Below are 20,725 nucleotides of genomic sequence, written 5' to 3'. Positions count from 1 at the left end.
CACACATATACATACAATGCCTTAGAACCATGTGGACGTTGCTTTGCTGTGTTTTGTGTGAACTATCTCTCAGTAAAAGGCAGCGAGAGGAGGCTGGATTTGGGGGTCATTTTCGTGGTGGACACAGATGAAGCCTCCCTTGCGCACGTAATCGATCGATCGATCGCTGACTGTCTTGTTTTCATTCATGATGAATAAGTCTCTAGAACTAGCGGGGTTTGTGGGAACAGACCCAACATTTATTTGGTGCTTCGGAGCCGGTGTTGAGCCAAAAACTGATTGTCTGCCCAAAACTGATTTCCGGTATTTGCCAAAAACTGATTGCTCGTATTTAAACTGCTATAAGTAACTTGTTGGGCTATAATATGTGAAATATATGTCAAATGCATCCCTTATGGATGACATAAAAATCATCTTGAGCCACAAACAACATTCGTGTAACAAGGTAGAAGCCGCTGTTGTGCCACAACACCGGAACCTAACACATCGCATCCACCGCGAGGAGAGGGAGAGGACGCCACCGCAACGTCTGGGATGATTGACGGAAAGCCCTGGTGCCTTGATGCTTGTCACCAGGCCGTAAAGTTTGCGTCTGAACTCCCCTCGGGATGGATGGCGATTGACGGGATACAGAAACTCTTCCCATGAACGGAAACAACACGAACAGTAAGTACAGAAGGCCTTAGAGAGCGGCTACGTGACCCTGCGTTGACCGCAGGTACGGGATCGCGCTAGCCGCGTGAGAGAGACGCAGGCTTCTCCGCCGTGTGGGGCGTGGAGACAACCTAGGTTCGGTGACTCCGCCGTGAGGAGTGTTCGGAATCTCCGCCATTTGGGGCGTTTGAGAGTTTTCAACAGAGAGCGCTGGCTGTGCGTGTAGACGCAAGCGATAGGCCTATGTGTGTGTGTGCGGGCCAGACGTGGTCTGCGTGAGTGTGGCTGATTGTTGTCTTGTGTGAGAATAAAATGTGTAAGGCTGCCTTAGAAGGGGATGTAAAATTTATGGAGAAATATTCACCGGGCAGCATGCAGTATGTAAGTTGTTGGTGTAAGAAATATGGATTTGAAGGGATATTAGTGGAAGTTCAGTGTAAAATGCTTGTAGAAAGAATAACTGTAAGTGCAGCAGGTAAAACAGGGACAGCTAAGCAGAGGAAGGAATTGCAGTTAGCAGTCGCTAAGTTGTGGCTGGAGCAGGCTCAAAAGAGAAAAGAAGCACAGAATGTTAAAAGAGCAATATTATAAGCAGTAGTTGTGAAACCTGAGGATGAAACCACAGCTCAATCCACTGCAACTACTCTAGAACAATACCGTAGAAAAGCATTAGAAAGAGCCAGAATGTTAGCAGAAAGAAGAGCCAGAGAAGAGCGTGAGAGGCAGAGGTGGAGGAGAGACTAAAGGCTTAGTATGGAGAGGCATTAGGAGCAGCATTGAGTCCAAAACAGACTAGGCAGGAGAGGAGACAGAAAGGAAAGAAAGTGAACATAAACGTTGCAACCACATATCCATCCCTGACACAACAGAAAAAAAAAACATATGGTGTTTAAGTCTGCCTTGGAAGAGGATGAAATACACTGCAAAGTTTTATTCGGCAGCACGTGGTGTGTGGATCATTGACGAATGAAGTGAAATTGTGCTCTAAGCAGAAGTGAGTGTGAGTGTGTCTGACGTCACGGTGTGTGTGAAAAGGTATCCAGCTGGGGCAGACGTGATTCTGCAGGTCACCTGCCCAGTGGACAAAGAAATAACATAGTTGTGTGGTGAATGATAGCACGAAGAGTGTTTGGTGTTTCTCAGCCTGAAACAGCTGTAATGCTTCTTTCTGTTTATGAGAGGGAGAGAGAGAGAGAGATGTGTGTGTGTGTGTTGTTTTAAACAGTGATGAGAATCTGATTGGATGAATGTTTGAGATTGATCTAGCTGTTGATTTGTCTTTTGTTACTAAGTTGAGCCTGCCAGTTGGGTTGGTACGATTTATCCCCCTGGCATGAAGAACACGTGTCATGACTTAAACAAGGCCTTTCTTTCCTTTGCTTTCCTTTATTTGCTTTCCTTTCTTTTTATTTTGTTACTTTCATGGTGCACTGAAAGTTTCGGTTGATGATCTCTGCTTGAGCAGATATGCACGATTAGAACAGAAGCGCTATACGACTCGTCGTCGAGAAAGCTGTTGCAAAAGTGAGTTTCTCCAAAAATTAAAATGGGCTTGGGAGAAAGCCACTTATTTTGGACAATCAGAAAACAAGTCCCTGCCAAAAAGGATTCAGCGACGTAATCCAGTCTAAATTCTTTTTTTTTCTTTTTTTTGAAATGACATCATTGCTGGCAGTAGAAACTTATTGCGTCACGAGAGGTTCTACTGTCAGCAAATAAAAAATGAGTGGAGTGACATTGCTTAAGGAAAGTCACCGATTAAATTGTGGAATAAATTGGGATGGTTAGGATACAGGCTCTGGGTGGAGCTGGGAGTTAAACAAGCTAAACATTTAATTGCTGACTGATGTTTTTACACAGGGTTACAGGTTGGAGTATGGCTGCTCCAAGGGACAAACCCTGGAGATTGTTTTAGGGGGACTGTGCAACATTCTTGTACATGTCTCATTGGGGAGTTGACACATGGTGGAAGTCATGTGGCGAGAGGAGTGTCATTTTAATTTGCAGATGTCGTGAGGTGCCATGACGAGAAGGAGTGACTGAGAGGATCGTCCACAAGATGGAAGCTGAGGCCAGGAGAGAGGCTTCAGGAGTATTGGAGATCACCTTCGGCACAGAGAGCTGTGCTACTGGGCTTCCAGGAGATCGTCATGAGGAGACTCTGCACAGCAAAATCTTAAATGAGATAAAAGAGTTTCGACGTTGAGGAAGACAACTAAGGTGTACGACGTGCTCTGCCTTTAAAATCTTCAGCAACATTGAATCATGAGAACTTGAGGGAGCGTGCCAAGCTCCAAAAAGTGACAGTGCAGAGGAGGTCCAGCGATAGACTTGTGGTTCTGTGAACAGCACAAATGCCAGGTGACTGTGAAATAACTAACAGCACTTTTTTCCACAAGTGAAGCCAGTAACTTACTATCCTAACAGATTAGCTCTAGTTGCTTGTGCTTTACCTCCATGCGTGAGATCAGTATGTGCAGCAGCTTAAGCTGTACAATGTTTCTGGATATAGTTTTTCACCTTTTTGACACTGTTAGTTCCACACGAGGTAGAGGTCTTCTACTGCAGACTAAAATTACATTTCTGTCACCTACAAGACACTTGTCTTTAATGTTACTGTTACTCTCATAACCATACATAACCATAAAGTGGTGCTGTCAGGGGAAAATTCCCAAATAGAAAGCTGCCAAAGTAAAACAGAGACACAGTGAGACAATATAAAAAATCATATGTACAATGGGTGAACTCTCAGGAGAGTCACACAGTGCTCTTCTTTATTGTAGGTTACACAGCAGACGGAGGCAGTCTCCGCCTATTCTCAGAATATATTGCTTAACTGACAAATGCATATCTTACTAAACATTCTGTCCGTACTATACTAAACGTCTGCTTAATGTAGTGAAGTAGATTTTGGGTTAGGATGTTACATGATGTCCCTAAACGCACCACTGACATCCACACCTTTCAGCCGACAATTACCTGGCTATAAGAAACAGCTGCGCTTCACTACTGAGAGAAGGCATTTGGCAGTCTTGGCAATCTAAGGTGGCTGCAGCACTAGGCAGTTGAGCTCCACATATCTCTTAAGGAAAGCTACTCAGTTGCCCTTAGAGAGTGGTAAGTGCGACTTTTGTTTATCATACTGTGGCATAGTAGGGTGGACTCTGACTACTGTTTCCCTCTCTTGTTGCAGGTGTGCATTAGACTGCTGCTGTCTTGCCAGATGCTGTTTTGTTTGTTATGCACTACTTTTATAACGTATAGTGATTTGGGATGTGGTTTTATGTAGATCTTTTATTGATTGTTTAACGTTTTATCTTTTCTTTTATTGTTTTAGTGGAGGTGCGGCCGCTTGTTCAGAGGCTAGGCACATGAGGTGGAATCCCCTCCCCGATGCATGCGAGTGTACACACCGGGCATAGGCAGATTGCACCATTTAGAGTTTAGTGTGAGTGAGGTTTGCTGTGAAATCACACGGGTGAGTAATTGGTGGCACCCTTGGGCACTCCTCCCTGTAGGTTGCCTCCTCAAGTGGCCGGTCTCCACCATTTTGTCTAGTTGCCTCTTTTAACATATTGTGCTTGTTTTAGTGTAGCATTGTGGTAGGGAGTATGTCGTTTTAATCATTGTTCGGTAATAAAGTGTTTTAATTATTTTACTCTCTTACCCCTGCTACCCTAGGTGCCTTTTTAATCTTTTAGTTATGTTTTAGTAGTTCCTCTAAATAAACTTTTGAATTATAAACTTTCTTTGTCTCACCTCTGCCTTTAAATAACGAGTCTGTGGGCTTTGGTAGCCAGTGCAATCTTCTCATTGGCTAGAGAAATCTTTCCTGGGGTTGTAGCGCCCTCCCCCAGGTGGCGTTGTCACTACTTTAGTAACCGTCCCCGGTTATCTCATTTTCGCGACACCACATTAAGTGGCATTTTCCGTTGTTCTTTGCACAGGAACTTGTCTTCACAGGCATTTGATAAGCATAGGCAAGGTTTCATGTTTTATCAGGGTGAATCGTCATTCAGAGTTTACACAATCACAAGCAAAGCATATTTGAATAATAAACAAAATCTTTTCACAGGTGCACAATTCTGAATCTGTCAAACCTTTTGCCAACGAAAGAAGAGGGCACTCCTCATGAGTGTAGAGACCACGTAGAGAAGGAGTGTAAGCCAAGGGATGACTTACTAGATGTGCCACTTGGTGAGGGAAAGGTTTGGTTTGTTGATGGTTTGAGTTTTACAACAGTAGAGGGACAGACTAAAACAGGTTTTACTGTAGTAGATAGTGAGAAAGTTATCTGTGCAGGACAACTAGCATGTTTCATATTTGCTTGAGCAGCAGAGATGCTAGCTTTAACGGAAGCATGTAAAGCTGCAGAGAAATAAGATGTGACAATATACACTGATAGCCAGTATGCATTTGCTACGTTACATTTCTTTGTGGTGCAGTGGGTGAGACGAGGTGTGACAGCCTCTACAGGGAAACCTGTAGAACACGCCAAACTCTGCAAAATCTGCTGGAGGCAGAGTTTTTACCCAGTAGGATTGCCGTTTGTAAATGTGTAGCACACATGTGACGGCAAGATCCAGTTGCATTAGAGAATGCTTTTGCAGATAAGATCGCGAAAGAGGCAACTTTAGGAGAACATGGTGTTAACGTTTTAGCAGTGCAACGCCAGCAGACGTTGGCTATTATGCGTGATGCACTGGTAGACATGCAGGGCCACTCATCTACTGCAGGGAAACAGTTGTGATTTACAGTAGGAGCGAGCCTGTAGGATGGTGTTTGTTATCTGTGTGATAAACCAATACTGCCTTAGAATTTGTATAAGACTGCTGCTATTTTGCGCCATGGGCTTTGCCATGTCGCAACAGGAGGGAGATAATGAGTAGTTTATACTTTACAATTAAATACCCTTAAAAAAATAAATAAATTTTTGCAGGTCATGTATGATATGTTCAAGCACAATTCTCGGCGTAATTTGAGATCTAAGAGAGGGAAATTCCCCAGACCCAGTCACCCATTTCAAGTTATTCACATGGACTATAGAGCTGTCCAGCTGTAATAACTATGAGTATTGTTTAGCGATGATGGTTCACATTTTGTAAATGAAGTGATTGGATTAATGGCACAACATCTAGGGATAACACTAAAAACGTCATTGTTCATATCACCCACAAAGTGCAGGGTTGGTAGAGAGAACTAATGGAATAGTAATGTTAAGACTTAGGAAGAGACACGCAGGACATGGTTAAACTGTATAGAATTAGTTAAGATGTACATGAGGATTACTCCAACAGAGAATGGTTTGACTCGTTGAGATTATATATGTTAGAGTATTTAGAGTTCTAGTCTTCTGTAGTGATGATAGGAGAGCAGAAGAGAGAGCATATTAGCAGATTAGATGCTTAAAATGTTTAAAAGTAAAGAAGTCTTGAGAACAAATGATCTGCCAGATGATTCTGTTTCTCCGCAGGAGCAGAGTCTGAAGTCTGGAGATTGGATGTTGACAAGGCCATGGAGAGGAAGTGCTGGTCCAGTCCACGGTGGGAAGGTCCATATCGGATGCTGCTGACGACGACCACAGCGGTGAAGTTGCTGGAAGGAACGCTTGGATACATCAAGCGCACTGCAAGAAGGTGACACACATCCAGGCCAGCTCGGGGTAAGTGGCAGGAAGACCGGGTACAAAGGGGGGGGAAAGCCTCCAGGGCCCCTCGTCTCAATCCGGTGAAGAAACCAACTGAGCCACAGGTACTCATCAGAATGGCTGGGAATGTGCTGTGCGCCTTCTTGTGCCTGTTAACTCTGAGTGGGATGACAGGAGCGCACTGGGACAGAGCAAACCACACCCAGTACCCGCATGGGGTTTTCAACAACTACTGGTGGCAGTTTGTGAACACAACCGCTCACATAAAGAACAAGACCAATGGTTATGCTTGTGATGCCACTGTCTACACATTCTTCTGGACTGTGGCCATATAGCATCACTGAGAGTGAGACAGTTTGTTGGTTGCCGTAGCGACACATCCAGGAGTAAACGTTCTTGGAACACTGCCAACTTTTCAACTTCTGAACCTGACTGGACGGTTGATTCACCAGTAGCTGGGAAGGTGAACTGCTCTGGTGCGATAGACCTGATAGTCTGACTCCAAGTGTCTGACTTGCTGCAGGACATTGAACAGCTAAATGAACGGGAAATAGGCCAGTTGCCTATGTGTATGAAGGGCAATGGATTAGTCCAAGTTGGAGATTTACCATGAAATCTGAGCAACGTCACCTATTCTTTGTGTCCTCTGCAAGAAGGATGCAAACAGAGAAGCTTTTGTCTACATTTGCATCATGAACACTTCTCTAAGCTGGTTGAGGTTGTGAGCCAAGAAGATCAAAACAGCTTGATCCAATTTCCTTTACAAAGCTTTTCCTGTGGTGACAACAGGACAGGACAAGAGTTGTAAATGCGGATAATTTACCAGTTGACTCTAACCCCCATAGGATGCCTATAGTGAGAAGATTCGGGGGGTTGATAGGAGTCATAAAGAAGGGTGTTGACCAGGCTACAGCTTTGAAGTTAGCTGAGAGCCACATGGACAAACGATAAAGTCAACTGATGTGTTTGAATGTCTATGTCTGTATACAGTTGGATTGTAGTGACATTTGATTTTTGAGAATGTTGATTCTTCTTGTTTGACTGTTACATTCAGTTGTTTACTTGCAGGAATACATAATGAATCGCACGACAGGAGTAGATGCACCACAAGGCTGGATAACTTGGTGAATGTCTGGTCCTTGGTGGCATCTTCTTTTGAAAATATTAATTCCTGTTTTTGGACTGTTGACACTGATTTGCTTACGTATAGGATGTAGTTTACTGTGTATGAGATCAATGAGAAGCAGGTTAACTGCTTACATGTATTAACTGTGAACTTTTGCATCGATAGAAGGTGAATGAAGAGGAGTTGTGTATGAATGAAATCTACACTGTCACTGTCCAAACAAAGGGTGCATAAGTTGAAATTTAAGTATATACAATGACAAAAAGGGGGAAATGTTAGGTCTAATTGTTGAATGTTGCCATTGTGTTTCTTAAATTTGTACAGTCTTAGTTTAAGCAGTATTATCAAAGCCATTCCTTTGATCCTGACAGTGGAAGGTTAGGGCATAATGCTGTCTTTTGGAAAAATGTCCATTGCCAGATCTCTGCTAATTGGTGGTCATTGATGAGCAACATATCGATGCAGCTGTCCTCCACTGTGCAGCACAGTGGTTAGCACTGTTGCCCCCCAGCAAGAAGGTCCTGAGTTCAATTCCACCATCTGGCCTCACATTTCTGTGGTGTGCAGTCTTTCAGGCAAACTCTGCTCAGGTGTGTGCGAATGGACTGTTGGGGCTTTATGCAAAGTAGGCAATACACAACGTTTCTCTCCATCTTGTTTGCACTGTAAATACAAAGAGTGAGAGAGAAAAACTCTGCATATCAATTTAGTATATTTTCCGACATGAAGCGGTTTTTGGTTGTGTCTGCTTATGATTTGAAACAGGTCTGAAATTAGAGAAATTCAACAATCACTATATATACATATATACATTGTGATTGCGGTCCTCCAGCCTGAGGACCGTCCCACTCTGGAGGAGATCCTGTTACATCTCTGGATGAAGTCAGGGGTAATGTGATGTGTAATTTCACTGTCAGTCCAGTGATGCTCCAATTCAAAGTTGACATTCCTTTGGCAATGACTCCATCTAGTGGTGAAATTGCTGAACTGCATGCTCAGTCACACATGGAAGAAAGCATGTGCCTAATTTTTGGACCATTACTGAGCTTCCACTTGAGAATACCTTTTTGACATTTGGGACTTTTTGTAGTCATATTCTCAGCCTGCACAGATGACAAGGAACAGAGAGATAAACATGTCTCTCAGTGAGTCATAAATTTTTCATATATTTTATATTGTACAAATAGTTCATAAACAGTTACATTTTTTCCTCAATTTGATTCAAAAGACAAAATGAAACGAAAAGAATAAATTCAAATAAAAATAAAAATGTATAAAGCCATTGATTGAATTGTCAGATCCTGCTATTTTCTGCTGGTCAAAATCAGGGTGCGTTCAGGCAAAATCAGTTTGAAAAATATAAGTCAGTGCAGTACTGTTTAAATACAGGGAGTTTATTGAAACACAAAGAACTTCAACAAAGCAACAGAGAAACTAAAAAGCTTGTTATATATGCATGTATATATGAAAACACAGGTTTCTAGCTATAGCACAATTTCCCATGGGGCAACACCTCGCACATGTTTTGTAGCTGTACCAAAGAGGGACGAAATAACAAAAGAAAAAAGAGAAACATATTTGTCAAGAAATTTTACCCCCCAAAAAAGTGGCATTTAAAACATGATATTCTACTGCCTTCTGGGGGAGGGAAGGAACAACGGTTTTTCTTTTGAGTTTATATTCAAGTTTTCTCCTTCTTGCCCCCCTCTGGTGTACAATTTCTTTTTCTTCCCCCCCCCCGTCCCGCTTGGATCTTTAGCCATCAGAATTGTTGTCTTAAGGCCAAGAGAGATGCCAAGCGGATTTACTTTACCAACTGGATCATCATGGCCTTGCCATATTGGTCCATTTGATTGACCTTTATTATAATTGTGTATTTTATTTTATTTTCAGTTGTTACAGTCGGGACAGACATGACTGGGAGATAGGACAGGGAGAAAGAATGAAAGAAAGAGAGCGAGAGAAAGGAAAAATTGAGGGGAGAAGAGATGGCGAGAAAGGGGAGAAGAAAGAAAGAAAAACAAAACACCTGGCTCACCTGTATGGAGAGAAAAAACAGAAGAGACAACAAACAAACAAACAAAAAAAACAAAAAACAGCTACATAATAAATACAGCACCCTCTGGTGTACAATTTCTTCCTTTTTCCTGTTTAAAAAGAGTTCACATATTTTGTCATTTGACTGTAAGCAGTGCATGGAGGAGATGCTCGTTTTTTGCACGACGGTCTGCCACTTCAGCCTTCCCTTTCTTTATAAGGCTGGAAAAGGCAGGGAGGGGCCTGAGGTGGGGTCTGAACTGTGGGCACCGGTATGAGGAGAGAAGGGGGGCAGGACTGGATGGTGGGTTAAGGTTAGGATTTGGTTGGGGGTGGGGGAAATGGGATTGAAACCCCTCCCTGCCTGAGGAGGGGTCTGAACAGTGGGGTAGACTTTTGGAATCTCAGCTGAAACCCACATTTGCCAGGGTAATCTGTCGTAACTGGAACAGTGGAGGCTGGAGGTGTAATGCCGTCTTTTTTTAAAATGTCATTTGGAAGCTCAGAGATTTTCATCAAAGTTTTCAGCTAATTGCTGCTCATTGATGATCTGAAACATCTCCATGGTGTCATCTGGCCTCCAGGTTTCATCATGACCCGTTGTACTGCTGTTCACAGTTGAGATAGTGTCAAAACTGACAGAGATTCAGTCACAGGTAGCTGTTCCCACAGCTCTTTAAATGAATTCTGGCTGAAGGGTAGATTCTGATTAAAAACCAAAATGCCATCCTGCCTCAGTTAAAAAGGTTCCTAAAACTGTACTGCCTGATCACTCACTGTACACTGACATACTGTTGTGTTCAGTTATGTTTTTCTGTTCTTTTCTTTTTTAAAACATTTGCTTTTGAAAAAAAAACAAAAAAACCTATGTTCCTAATTTGGTTAGAGCCGTTCAGGCAGTAAGGGGCCTGAGGAGGGGTCTGAACTGTGGGCAGCGGTATGAGGAGAGAAGGGGGCAGGACTTGATGGTGGGTTAAGGTTGGGGGTGCGGGAAATGGGATTGAAACCCCTCCTTGCCTGAGGAGGGGTCTGAACCGAGTGGGGTAGAGGCTGGAGTGGAAAATGGGTTAGGGTAGAAAGGGAAGGGTGAACTGCAAGACAGTCACACAAAACGCAATCATCTCCTTGCACTAAAGTGGTTGCAATCAGCTGGAGGTCCAGGCTTCAGTGGATGAGGGTACAGGTACTCAACAGGTACAGGGGGCAGCCACGGCATGCCGGTCATGGGCTGCCGAGGTAAAAGAGAGGAGGTGAGGAGGAGGAGGGGTGAGTGGGGAGAAGGGAGGCTGAAATATTCACGTCCTTCTGCCCCCTCATAGAGGGCAGGAGGACGTGAATATGAACAAGGAAATGAAGTTCAGACCCCTCCCTGCCTAAAGGGAGGGGCACGGGTAAAGGGTGAGGGTGAGGGGGGAGAAGGAAGGCTGAACTATTCACCTCCTCCTCCCCCCTCTTTTGAAGGCAGGAGGACGTGCACGGTCCTGAACTTGCCTGGGTAAAGGTACTCAACAGGTACAGGGGGCAGCCACGGCATGTTGGTCATGAACTGTTGAGATGGAGATGAATAGCTGCTGGGGTAAAAACACAACAACCCAACTATGGAAGGCTCCTCACATACCCTCGAGGACACTGGGCAAACCGCACTCAATGAGGGCACCTCAAGAGCCGAAAGAAACATCCAAAATTATTGTTTTCAGCCTGCTAACACAAACCGAAGTGCTTTGTCCAATGGGAATCCAAACAGAAGCATGAGAGGGAGAGAAATAAAAAAAAAAAGCAAGAAAAATCTTCATTTCAGACTGTTGAGGCACACTTGGTTGAGTGGAGCTTCAGTGGCACTGTAAACTGTCTCAAAACACATTCACTTCAGTAATTATAATCTTTTAAACGGCAGTAGATCAAACAAGCAACAAGAAAAACTACTCTCGTTCAATGTAACAAAAAGCACTGTAACAGCTTCATATAGCAGAAGCTTCTCCTGACCACTGGAGCCTAGCTGATTCTACAATGAACAGAATAAACAATAATTGAAAGAAGAAGAACTTATTTCTGTCCAAAGGACCCGCTGAGCATTGGAACTTAAGAAAGGTGAATCACACCACTACTCTCCTCCCACTTTTCAAGGCTTATGGGGGATGCCTCATTTACACACTGGTTCCACTGTTCTAACATACACATTGCAGCTCTACTGGTCGAGTGAATGTTGTCCTTCTCTGTGCTGAATATCAAAGTAGGAAGTACAGGAATCTGTTCATCTAAACCTGTAATAAAGTTGTTCAGATGCAACGATGTGGCTTGTTCTTCACATAGAAGGGCCTTAGAAAGATTGCTTACTGCTCTGCCTTTAGTCCCATTTTCAGCTCCATCACTGGTATTCAGTCCAAAGTTATAAAACCAGATTTTCCACAGTGTGCTTTCTCCAGCTGGGCCTCACCGGGTGGCAACATTTCGCTCATGGAAATCTGTCGATCTGTACCCCTCTGCTTTATAGGACGGAGGAGTCTGTGCACATTGGAGTCACCGATGATCACCGATATTTTCTTCACATGAAGATTCCAGTCCTGGAGTTTCCTCTGTGTGTTGGGGTCTCTCGTTGGAGTGCAGACCTGTCGTTCTGGTGAGGATGGTGAGGAAGGGAGACAAGAGGAGGAGTCCTCTGTTATTCTTGTTTGGAGGCGTGTCTGCACACAATTTTTCAATCTGTGTAGGTGTGTGAGTGTAACTCAAAGCTGTATTGTTTCAGTGAGGAGTTGACACGGTTATTCCGCTTTGTCGTTTCCCTGCTCACCTGTGGCTGTCATTCTTGTTTACTGGGTTTGTCACTGCTGATGTGGTAGCTGGATTCCAGTCTGCTAGCTTGGCTATAACCACCGCCTGGTTCTGGTCCAACGAGTCGGGCTGGAGACGGCGGCCCAGGTTCCGTTTCTCCCAGGATGGTGCCATCTCAAAGGGGCCTCTCTAGAAAACTGAAAACAAATTTTAAACTCATACTCTATGCTTTGGTTATAATGGTCATGGAGGATAACAATTGATCTCTCAGCCCAGTTTTTAGCATCTCCTCAATTACAGTCTGTGTCCTTCTATTGGAGATAGCAGGTCTATTATTTATTATTTTATCAGTCCTTTATTTATCCAGGTAAAAATCTCATTGAGATTAAAAATCTCATTTCCAAGAGAGACCTGTCATCATTCAAACAAAAGTCACATACCACATAAGTATATAACATTTAAAACAAATACAATATCCCATACCAACGTGTGTAAAATATACAATAACAGATCAAATTAAGAGTACATTAAAAACAATCACACTGAGTAAAAGAGCTGTTCTCTCGTTCCTTTAAGACAGACTTAAACTCTCCCAATGTAAGCAATTCTGATAATTTCAGTTCCTTCTGCAGATTATTCCAGGAAGCAGGGGCAGCATATTTAAAAGCCTTTTTCCCCAATTCTGTTCTGATTTTTGAGACAATCAATTGTATGATATTGTGCGAACGAAGGCTGTATTGGTTGTGGTTTTTACACATATAAACACATAAATAAGATGGAACCAGCCCAAGGAGAGATTTCTAGATAAAGAGCAACCAATGGGAGAGTCTGCGAATATGCAAAGATGGACATTTAGCAGCAGCATACAAAGAAGAATGTTGTACACGATTTCCATAGCTAGTAATAAAACGTAAAGCACAATGGTACACAGTATCCAACCTCTTTAGGTAGTGGGCAGGTGCATTCATAAAAAGCAGGTCACCATAATCCAATAAAGGTAAAAAAGTTGCATGAATCAAGTGTTTTCTCACTTGGAGGGAGAAACAGGATTGGTTTCTAAAAAAGTAACCTAGTTTTAGTTTGAACTTCGACACAAGCCTTTGAATGTGAGTCTTAAATGACAAATTCTGATCTATAATGATCCCTAGATACTTGTAAGATGTGACCATTTCAATTTCAGTTCCTTGAATTGTTTTAATCTTAGGAGACGTAGCTAACAACTCTTTGCCATTTGAGAATAACATGAACTTGGATTTCTCTGGATTTAACACCAACTTAAGTTGAGTTAAATGGGACTGAACGACATCAAAGGCAGACTGCAGAAATTGCAGGGTTTGTGCTACTGAAGGGGATGAACAATAAACTATTGTTCATCATTATTGTCTCTTATCATTAACAGAAATAAGAATAGTCTAATCAAAGTTACTAAATTTGTGGTTATTCTTATTCAGAAATTGATGATAACTGTCTTCTGAAACATTTTTCAGATGATCAACCGCTTTAATAAGTCTGTAAATTTTGCACACTTTAATAAAAAAAAGTGTGGATCATCCGATTGTACTCTATTCCTCCGAGGTTCAGCTCTTTCATTCAGGGTGGATTTTACATACCGTTTGTCTCTGGCCACTCCTCGATCAAATCTCCGATCTCCACCAGTCTGTACAAGGTAACAGATCGTGTTGTTTTTTCATCTTAGGCTTCTTCTGGGTTAGGCCTTCCTGTTGTTCATGGTGCAAGATGGGTGCCTTTGTTGACCTAGGAGGGAGAGCTGGAGACAGGTATTCTGAAATTGCCTTCTTTCTTTCTTTCTTTCTTTCTTATTTTTTTTTAAGTAATTTAAGATGGGCTACGTAAAAGGTATTTGCACATACCAAGGCAACTCTTTGGATTCCGCGTCCATAAACATCCCACAGTTCTGAAACATGGTTTTCTCCACACAGAGGATGGGAGAGGAGGAGGGGTGAGGAGGGGAGAGCCAGATGGGGAGGGTTCTGTGGGCTCACAAAATGGAGGTGGTCTGGTCTGATGGATTCCTCAAGCAAACGTGTGCGGTGGCATTTTTATTTTCACATAAATAACATTTGGGTGGAAGGAATCTGATCCACCGTAAGGCTTCTTTTTAAACATTTTTTCCCCGTTGTCGTAGCCGTTAACTTTTTAAGTGTTGTGTCTATCCCGGTACTGTTTAGTGGAAGTTCTCAACAAGAGAAAACTTTTTTTTCTCCACACCAAACTCCACACAAAGGAAGGGAGAGAAGGAGGGATGAGGAGGAGGTGAGGAGGAGGGTTGAGTGGGGAGAAGGGAGGCTGAAATATGAACAGGGAAATGAATTTAGACCCCTCCCTGCCTAAAGGGAGGGGCACAGGTAAGGAGGTGAGGACGAGGGGGGAGAGGGGAGAAGCGGATTACCATGGAGAGTAAAAATGTCAGAGGGCAGGGCAGGAGGCAGCCCTCTGACTTTTTTTTTTTTTTTTTTTTTTTTTTTTTTACCAACTGAAAACTTTACTCTCCATGGTAATCCGCTGTTACTGGGACAGTGGAGGCTTGGGGTGTAATGCCGTCTTTTTGCCAACTGTCCGTTGCCAGATTTCTGCTAATTGTTGGTCATTGATGAGCAACATATCGATGGCGCTATCTGTCCTCCATATCTGTTTCCTCTTCCGCTCATCTCCTCTGCCCCGCATGCCTTTAAGATGCATCCTACAAGTGTAGAGCAACACATAATCAGTTACTGCTCGTTAGGGTTTGTAATAAAAAGTATACTAAAAGACTGTTAGTTCAGTCTTTCCTGTTCTTGTCATCTTCTCTGCTCCTCATGATAAAAGATTTTTTTTAAAAAGTCTTACCTGTTTGTTTCCGACATGAAGCGGTTTTTGGTTGTGTCTGCTTATGATTTGAAACAGGTCTGAAATGAGAGAAACAGGAGATTTTTCCTGGGGAATTATAAGACAGTGGCGTCCCGTTTTCCTTCTCATTAATCATATGAGAAGAATGAAGGCGTTTTAAAGATTTTTGAGTTGAGGTTAGTCCTTCTGCAGCTATCAGTTTTCTAAAGACTTCGTCCTCCTCATACTGCAGACTGTTTAGGAAACTTGGCTCAGAGCTGCTGAAGTTCTTGACTGTCGTACATTTGTGGTTAGTCTGATGAAACTCATTTTCAGTGTACTGACTGAAAGTGAACAGGGTCCTGACTCCACGTCTGTGGTAGAGGTTGACTGTCATCTTGTGTAAAGGTGGCATCAGAGACCCTCCTCTTATTCTGTGGTGGTTCACACTTTCCAGGCTTCTCTTCTTCAGATTCACAGTATACATTTTGTAAAGTTGAATGGTTTTCTGAATGTGCCTGCCATAATTCTGTTTCCTTCTCAGTCACATTTCTAATTTTACACTCGTCAACTAAAACGGGCTCAAAGTCGGAGTTTTCAAGACCAACAATCCGCCCTCGTTTTTTCCCTGACGCTGTGGCTGTCGGTGTAGCTGAGTCAGATAAGATAAGATAAAACTTTATTAATCCCTCGGGTGGGTTCCTCTGGGAAATTCGGTATGATGATGAAAGAGGCTGCACTGAATCCATGTTTGGTGGCTCACAAGTGCACATCTTATTGAGAACTCTCCGAGGAGCTGTGAAAAAGGCAGATATGGAGCTCTGTTTTTTTGGCATTTCTGTTTTGGTCTGAGTGAAGTTGAGTGCCACAGCCAAACTGTATCCAGCACCTTCACAAAAGTGGTTCAGCAGTTTAGAAATGGGTGTCAAATGCAGTATTTCTCTCCGAGCTGAGGGCCACGAGTCACCTTTCCGGCTCCAGAAGGTCCAAGCAGTATGGCCCAAATAACAAACAAAAACATGAGTGCTGACATATGGCTGTATGCATGAATAAAAAAAAGAAGAAGAAAAGAAATAACATGCTGGTGCAAAAATATCCCAAACACATTCCCAGATTGCCTAACTTTTCATCTCCAGGCTGCATGAATTTGATTTATGAGACTAGAATTACATTAATATAGGATCCCAGTGTGTGCACTTCACAGCAGGCAGAGACAGCAACTTGGCCACAAAATGGCATAAGGGATGGTTTCTTCAGGGGACAGACTGCATGTTATAAACTAAACCATGAAAATGTAGAGTTTCACCATCGTTGACAGCAGTTTTGTCTTAAACTCATATATTTTGCATTGATACTACACACCGATATAGTGTCACTAAAAAGGCACAAGGTACCAGATCATGTTGTTTTGTCATGTTAGGCTTCTTCTAGTGTCGGCCTTCCTGTTGTTTGTGGTGGAAGATGGGTGCCTTTGTTGACCTAGGAGGGAGAGCTGGAGGTGCTTGGTCCATTTTAATGCAGAATAAATACATCACACAGTCAAAAATGTGTTGATCTCAAATTCCATCCATCTTCTTCTGCTTCTCCATGGCCCGGTCCCAGTGCCAGCAGTCCAAGAAAAATTAAAGCAAGGACAAAAGGAATGTGACACGTTCAGGTAGTCTGTTATAATGATAACCCAGAGATGTGCTCTTAACTCTGGTGGGAACTAACAGGTATTCTGAAATTGCCTACTTTTTTTTTTTCTTCTTTCTTTAAATGCAATTTAAGCTGGGCTACGTAAAAGAATTTGCACACGCCATGATAACTCTCTGGATTCCGGGTCCATAAACATCCCACAGTCAAAAATGTGGTGTTCTGAAATTGCCTTTATAAATAGAGACCATTTTCAGACATAGCAGTCTTGAAAAGCCATGCCCTTCATTTCTCCTCTGCAACCGTAACCCTGTGATGGCAGCCTCTTCCCCTCTCTTTCTCTGTTCTCAGCTGAAGCTCCATGTCCTATTTCTTCATGAAAACTGAAATCTCTGTCAGAGTCATGGAGATCTTCTCTGCAGTCCCTGCATCTTTTATGGGAGCGCTTCTGAACTCCTCTCAGGCTCTTTTACTGGGTCTTGTGTGTCTTTGAGTCTCTGGTTTTTAAATGCACAGAATAAAATACAAAAAAAAAAAACTTGAAAGAGATTTCCCTGGCATGGATTTTATAGCAGATAACCTTAAAAATGTTCTGCAATTATACAAAATTTGAAAAAGTTTACATTTCTTCAGTATTGAACTGCAGAAAATAAGCCTTCTTGTCCGAGGTCATTTAAGTACAAAGAAAATAAAACACAGCGGCCGCCAGCGCTATAAACATCGGTAGACTGATGGGTAATAAGCGAATGAACTAGAAAGCGAAAATTTCAGAAGAAATTTTAAGTGTGGCTATGCCGCTGGTAATCAGTGTAGTTTGCCATTCATACGGCTGCTTAGGGCAAAACTCAGAAGAGCAGCCATTCTCCACCATGAACTATGGTAAAAACAAACACCGCTCACGCTTCACAGATGACAGCTTACAGTTTTGTGTAAAGATGAAGTTACTTCGTACCGCGCCGATTTGCAGATGCTGTGCACACAGGTTCATGAGCAGAAGTCCCATTGTACCACGGCAGACCCGACAATGTTTGCACGAACACGCTTTGAAGCATTATGTTATGGACCACTTTTCACACATGGTTGGTTTACCCACACAGCCGGCTGTAGCTTTTCAACTTACAGCCCGACACACACCTTAAAAACAGCCGAGAGAGCACAGACTACGCCCGAGAGTCGTGATTGCAGATGCTGCTCAGGTGGGTCCACTTCCCCTGCAGCGGCACTGCAGACCACGCCCCGCCACACACATCAAACACGTAAAATAAATATTTATGCACTTTTGCATTCACTTTTTGGTTTTTGTTATTTTTACACAGTGCTCTGAATGATGAACAATGGTCTACAGCCAATCTTGTGTATTATTATACAAACTTTGGCTGTAAGATTCAGATAACTATTTAATAAAAGCTAAATATTTTATAGCGCTATATAAATCCAATGCATTATTATTATTATTATTATGATGATGAGAGAAAGAAATCAAAGTATAACTTTGTGTCCACCTTTCCCTGTTAATGCCCTACCTGGCCCCTGGCAAAAGGGGGGCCAGCTAGCGGCGCTGTCGCTACCCGATCCGTACCACAAACCCGATCGGTACCCTGCATGCGCAAATCTTACGTCACTTCCTCTCTTTGCCAGCATTGCGACATTCAATATATTTGAATGATACAGTTAGTGGGCAGCACGGTGGCACGGTGGTTAGCACTGTTGCCGCACAGCAAGAAGGTCCTGAGTTCAATTCCAACATCAGGCCGGGGTCTTTCTGTGTGGAGTTTGCATGTTCTCCCCGTGTTTGCGTGGGTTCTCTCCGGGTACTCCGGCTTCCTCCCACCGTCCAAAGACATGCAACTTGTGGGGATAGGTTAATTGGATAAACCAAATTGCCACTAGGTGTGAATGTGCGAGCGAATGTGAGTGTGAATGGTTGTCTGTCCTTGTGTGTTGGCCCTATGACAGCTGGGATAGGCTCCAGCGCCCCCGCGACCCTGAAAAGGAGAAGCGGAAGCGAATGGATGGATGGATACAGTTAGCGCCCAGTTAGCTCCTAGCATTTCTCAACAGCTCTGCCTCCTTTTCGACTACCGGGACATTTAAACAATGGATAATCCGTATACAAACAAATTCATGCTTTTCTCCTCAACAGACAGCGTCCCCCGATTGAACAAAAGCTCCGTAAAATAATAAGAATGGCGCCTAATTACAGACTTAATAATACAGACTTTGTAATAGGTCACGTGAAGATTCATCAGCCAGATTAAGTGTTTACTGACAATTGACAGTGATAGCGGACATCATCATCACTATTCCAATCAATCCTCTCCACACAGACAAGCATAAACACACTTGACTATCGCTAAATCAAATTTAACACGCATTTGAAATGACGCTAATTCAGTTTATAACAGGGTTCATTCGCTCCGTCAGCAGGTGGCGGTATCCTCGTACACTGGGGAGTAAACTGCCATTAAACGAACAGAAGAAGAAGAAAACATCTGCACATGCGCGGTACGGATCGGGTAGACCCGATTTGTAAGGTCGGACTGTGCACATGCGCAGTAAGGATCGGGGAGTCCTGATCCGTAACTATCTTTCTATTTTTCGTTTTTGTCTACATTGTACTGAAATGCTTCATTATTGCAAACGTTTGAAGATATACTTATTATTCTTAACATCTTAACAGATACTCTGACCCGTAACTATCGTAAAACGCTTCGACCGGAAGTAGACACCTTTCGCGCATGCGGGGTACCGATCGGGTTAGCTAGCTAGCCGGCTATCAGCAACATCGTCAGAACACTGTTGCTATTATGGGATGTTTTCACAAAACGAGCAGATATTTGAAGTCTACACACCTACATTCTCGCCTGAAAATATCTTAAAAGTTTATTTTGTGACCTAGAAACACTAATAAAATACATTTAAAACGAAGAGGTGTCCGCCATTGTTTAACTCGGCAGAGGTGTGCTATGAATTGTGGGATATGGAGTTTTCCGTTACCGTAACTATTCAATGGTTCGCGCAACCTTAAAACTTCCAATGGTTCCTGAAAGCAGAGACGCTGTGCGCGCCATTGATATTGTCGTCATTACGGTAATCCAAATAAGGGTAGACAGGCCGTACCACTCCCGGCATACCACTAGAGAGAGCCAACACACCACAAATGAAGCCTTCCCATTCATTTCAATGGGCAAAAACTTGCATTAAAATATTCATATTTAAAAAAAACTATAGAAGTAATAAACACCAGAAGTAATAAACACCAAAAGTCATAGCACACCATTCCTGATTCAGCCGCACAAAATGATATACCATATGTGAAGCTTGTCTCAAAACTGTGGAAGAGTAATAAGTATTTAAGTCTTACTCTCAACAAGCAGCGGCGCTGCCATGGGCACTTCACCCGTGCCAAAGCGCTCACAGGCGGAGGATAGTCCTCCCCCAGCTGCTATCAGGGCAGGAGACGTTCACACCTATGCCTCCAAACGGCAAATGAATCGCGCAAGAGCGAAGCCGCTGCTCCCGCACTGACTGTAACGCAGTCGTGCCAATTTCGGGTCACTCTTGCCGGTCCAAACCCGGATAAAGGAGCAGGGTTGGAATTGTGACATTAAAAAACAATTATTACTAAAAGAAATTTAATTTGTAGTTCTAAATAAATTCTAACTGCATTTAGGACGTTTTTTACTCACTTTATGTCTCTTCCACGATGTTACTTCTCTCTCCAACAACGTAGGTTACAATTACATCAGCGTGACCAATTATGCAAGTTAGGCGATGCCGTCATTTAGCAACTTCTAGAGACTGTCTCTGATTGGTTTAGACCATGATAGGGGCATGATGTGTGTCTGTTGTTGATCACGTGAATGTCTGTGGCAAATTTTAATCAGGGAGATTTGTTTTTCTTTTGTGTCCTTTCTCTCTATCTTAGAATAGAAAATTCTAAGTCTATTATTGAGATATTCTTATTTTCTGTTAATAGTTAATCTTTCAAATGACAAGAGATAATGCCTAGATATCTCACCTCATCTGTC

At 42.9% G+C, this 20,725-nt stretch overlaps 2 long non-coding RNA genes across 11 annotated transcripts; one reads left to right on the top strand and one right to left on the bottom strand.

The window, feature by feature from the left end:
- The first annotated feature begins 243 nt into the window (after nt 1-243).
- LOC109200283 (uncharacterized) lies at nt 244-15,193 on the top strand. Of its 2 annotated transcripts, XR_003218280.1 has the most exons (4): nt 270-666; nt 2,662-3,771; nt 3,848-8,192; nt 15,138-15,193. It is a non-coding gene; the product is annotated as an uncharacterized LOC109200283 (long non-coding RNA). The 2 variants fall into 2 exon arrangements; XR_002060470.2 differs by lacking the exon at nt 15,138-15,193 and having other exon boundaries at nt 244-666; nt 3,848-8,713.
- LOC109200282 (uncharacterized) lies at nt 10,212-20,451 on the bottom strand. Of its 9 annotated transcripts, none has more exons than XR_002060468.2 (6): nt 20,384-20,451; nt 15,081-15,139; nt 14,105-14,934; nt 13,844-14,001; nt 12,253-12,430; nt 10,212-12,078 (listed from the first exon to the last, which is right to left on the bottom strand). It is a non-coding gene; the product is annotated as an uncharacterized LOC109200282 (long non-coding RNA). The 9 variants fall into 9 exon arrangements; XR_002060463.2 differs by adding an exon at nt 20,059-20,254 and having other exon boundaries at nt 14,105-17,191; nt 20,384-20,414; XR_002060466.2 differs by lacking the exon at nt 20,384-20,451 and adding an exon at nt 20,059-20,370 and having other exon boundaries at nt 15,081-17,191.
- Between the last annotated feature and the right edge of the window lie 274 nt (nt 20,452-20,725).

The sequence above is a fragment of the Oreochromis niloticus genome, unplaced genomic scaffold, assembly GCF_001858045.2.
Source record: "Oreochromis niloticus isolate F11D_XX unplaced genomic scaffold, O_niloticus_UMD_NMBU tig00007460_pilon, whole genome shotgun sequence".
Classification (NCBI taxonomy): domain Eukaryota; kingdom Metazoa; phylum Chordata; class Actinopteri; order Cichliformes; family Cichlidae; genus Oreochromis; species Oreochromis niloticus.
This window is presented reverse-complemented; position numbering and strand designations above follow the sequence as displayed.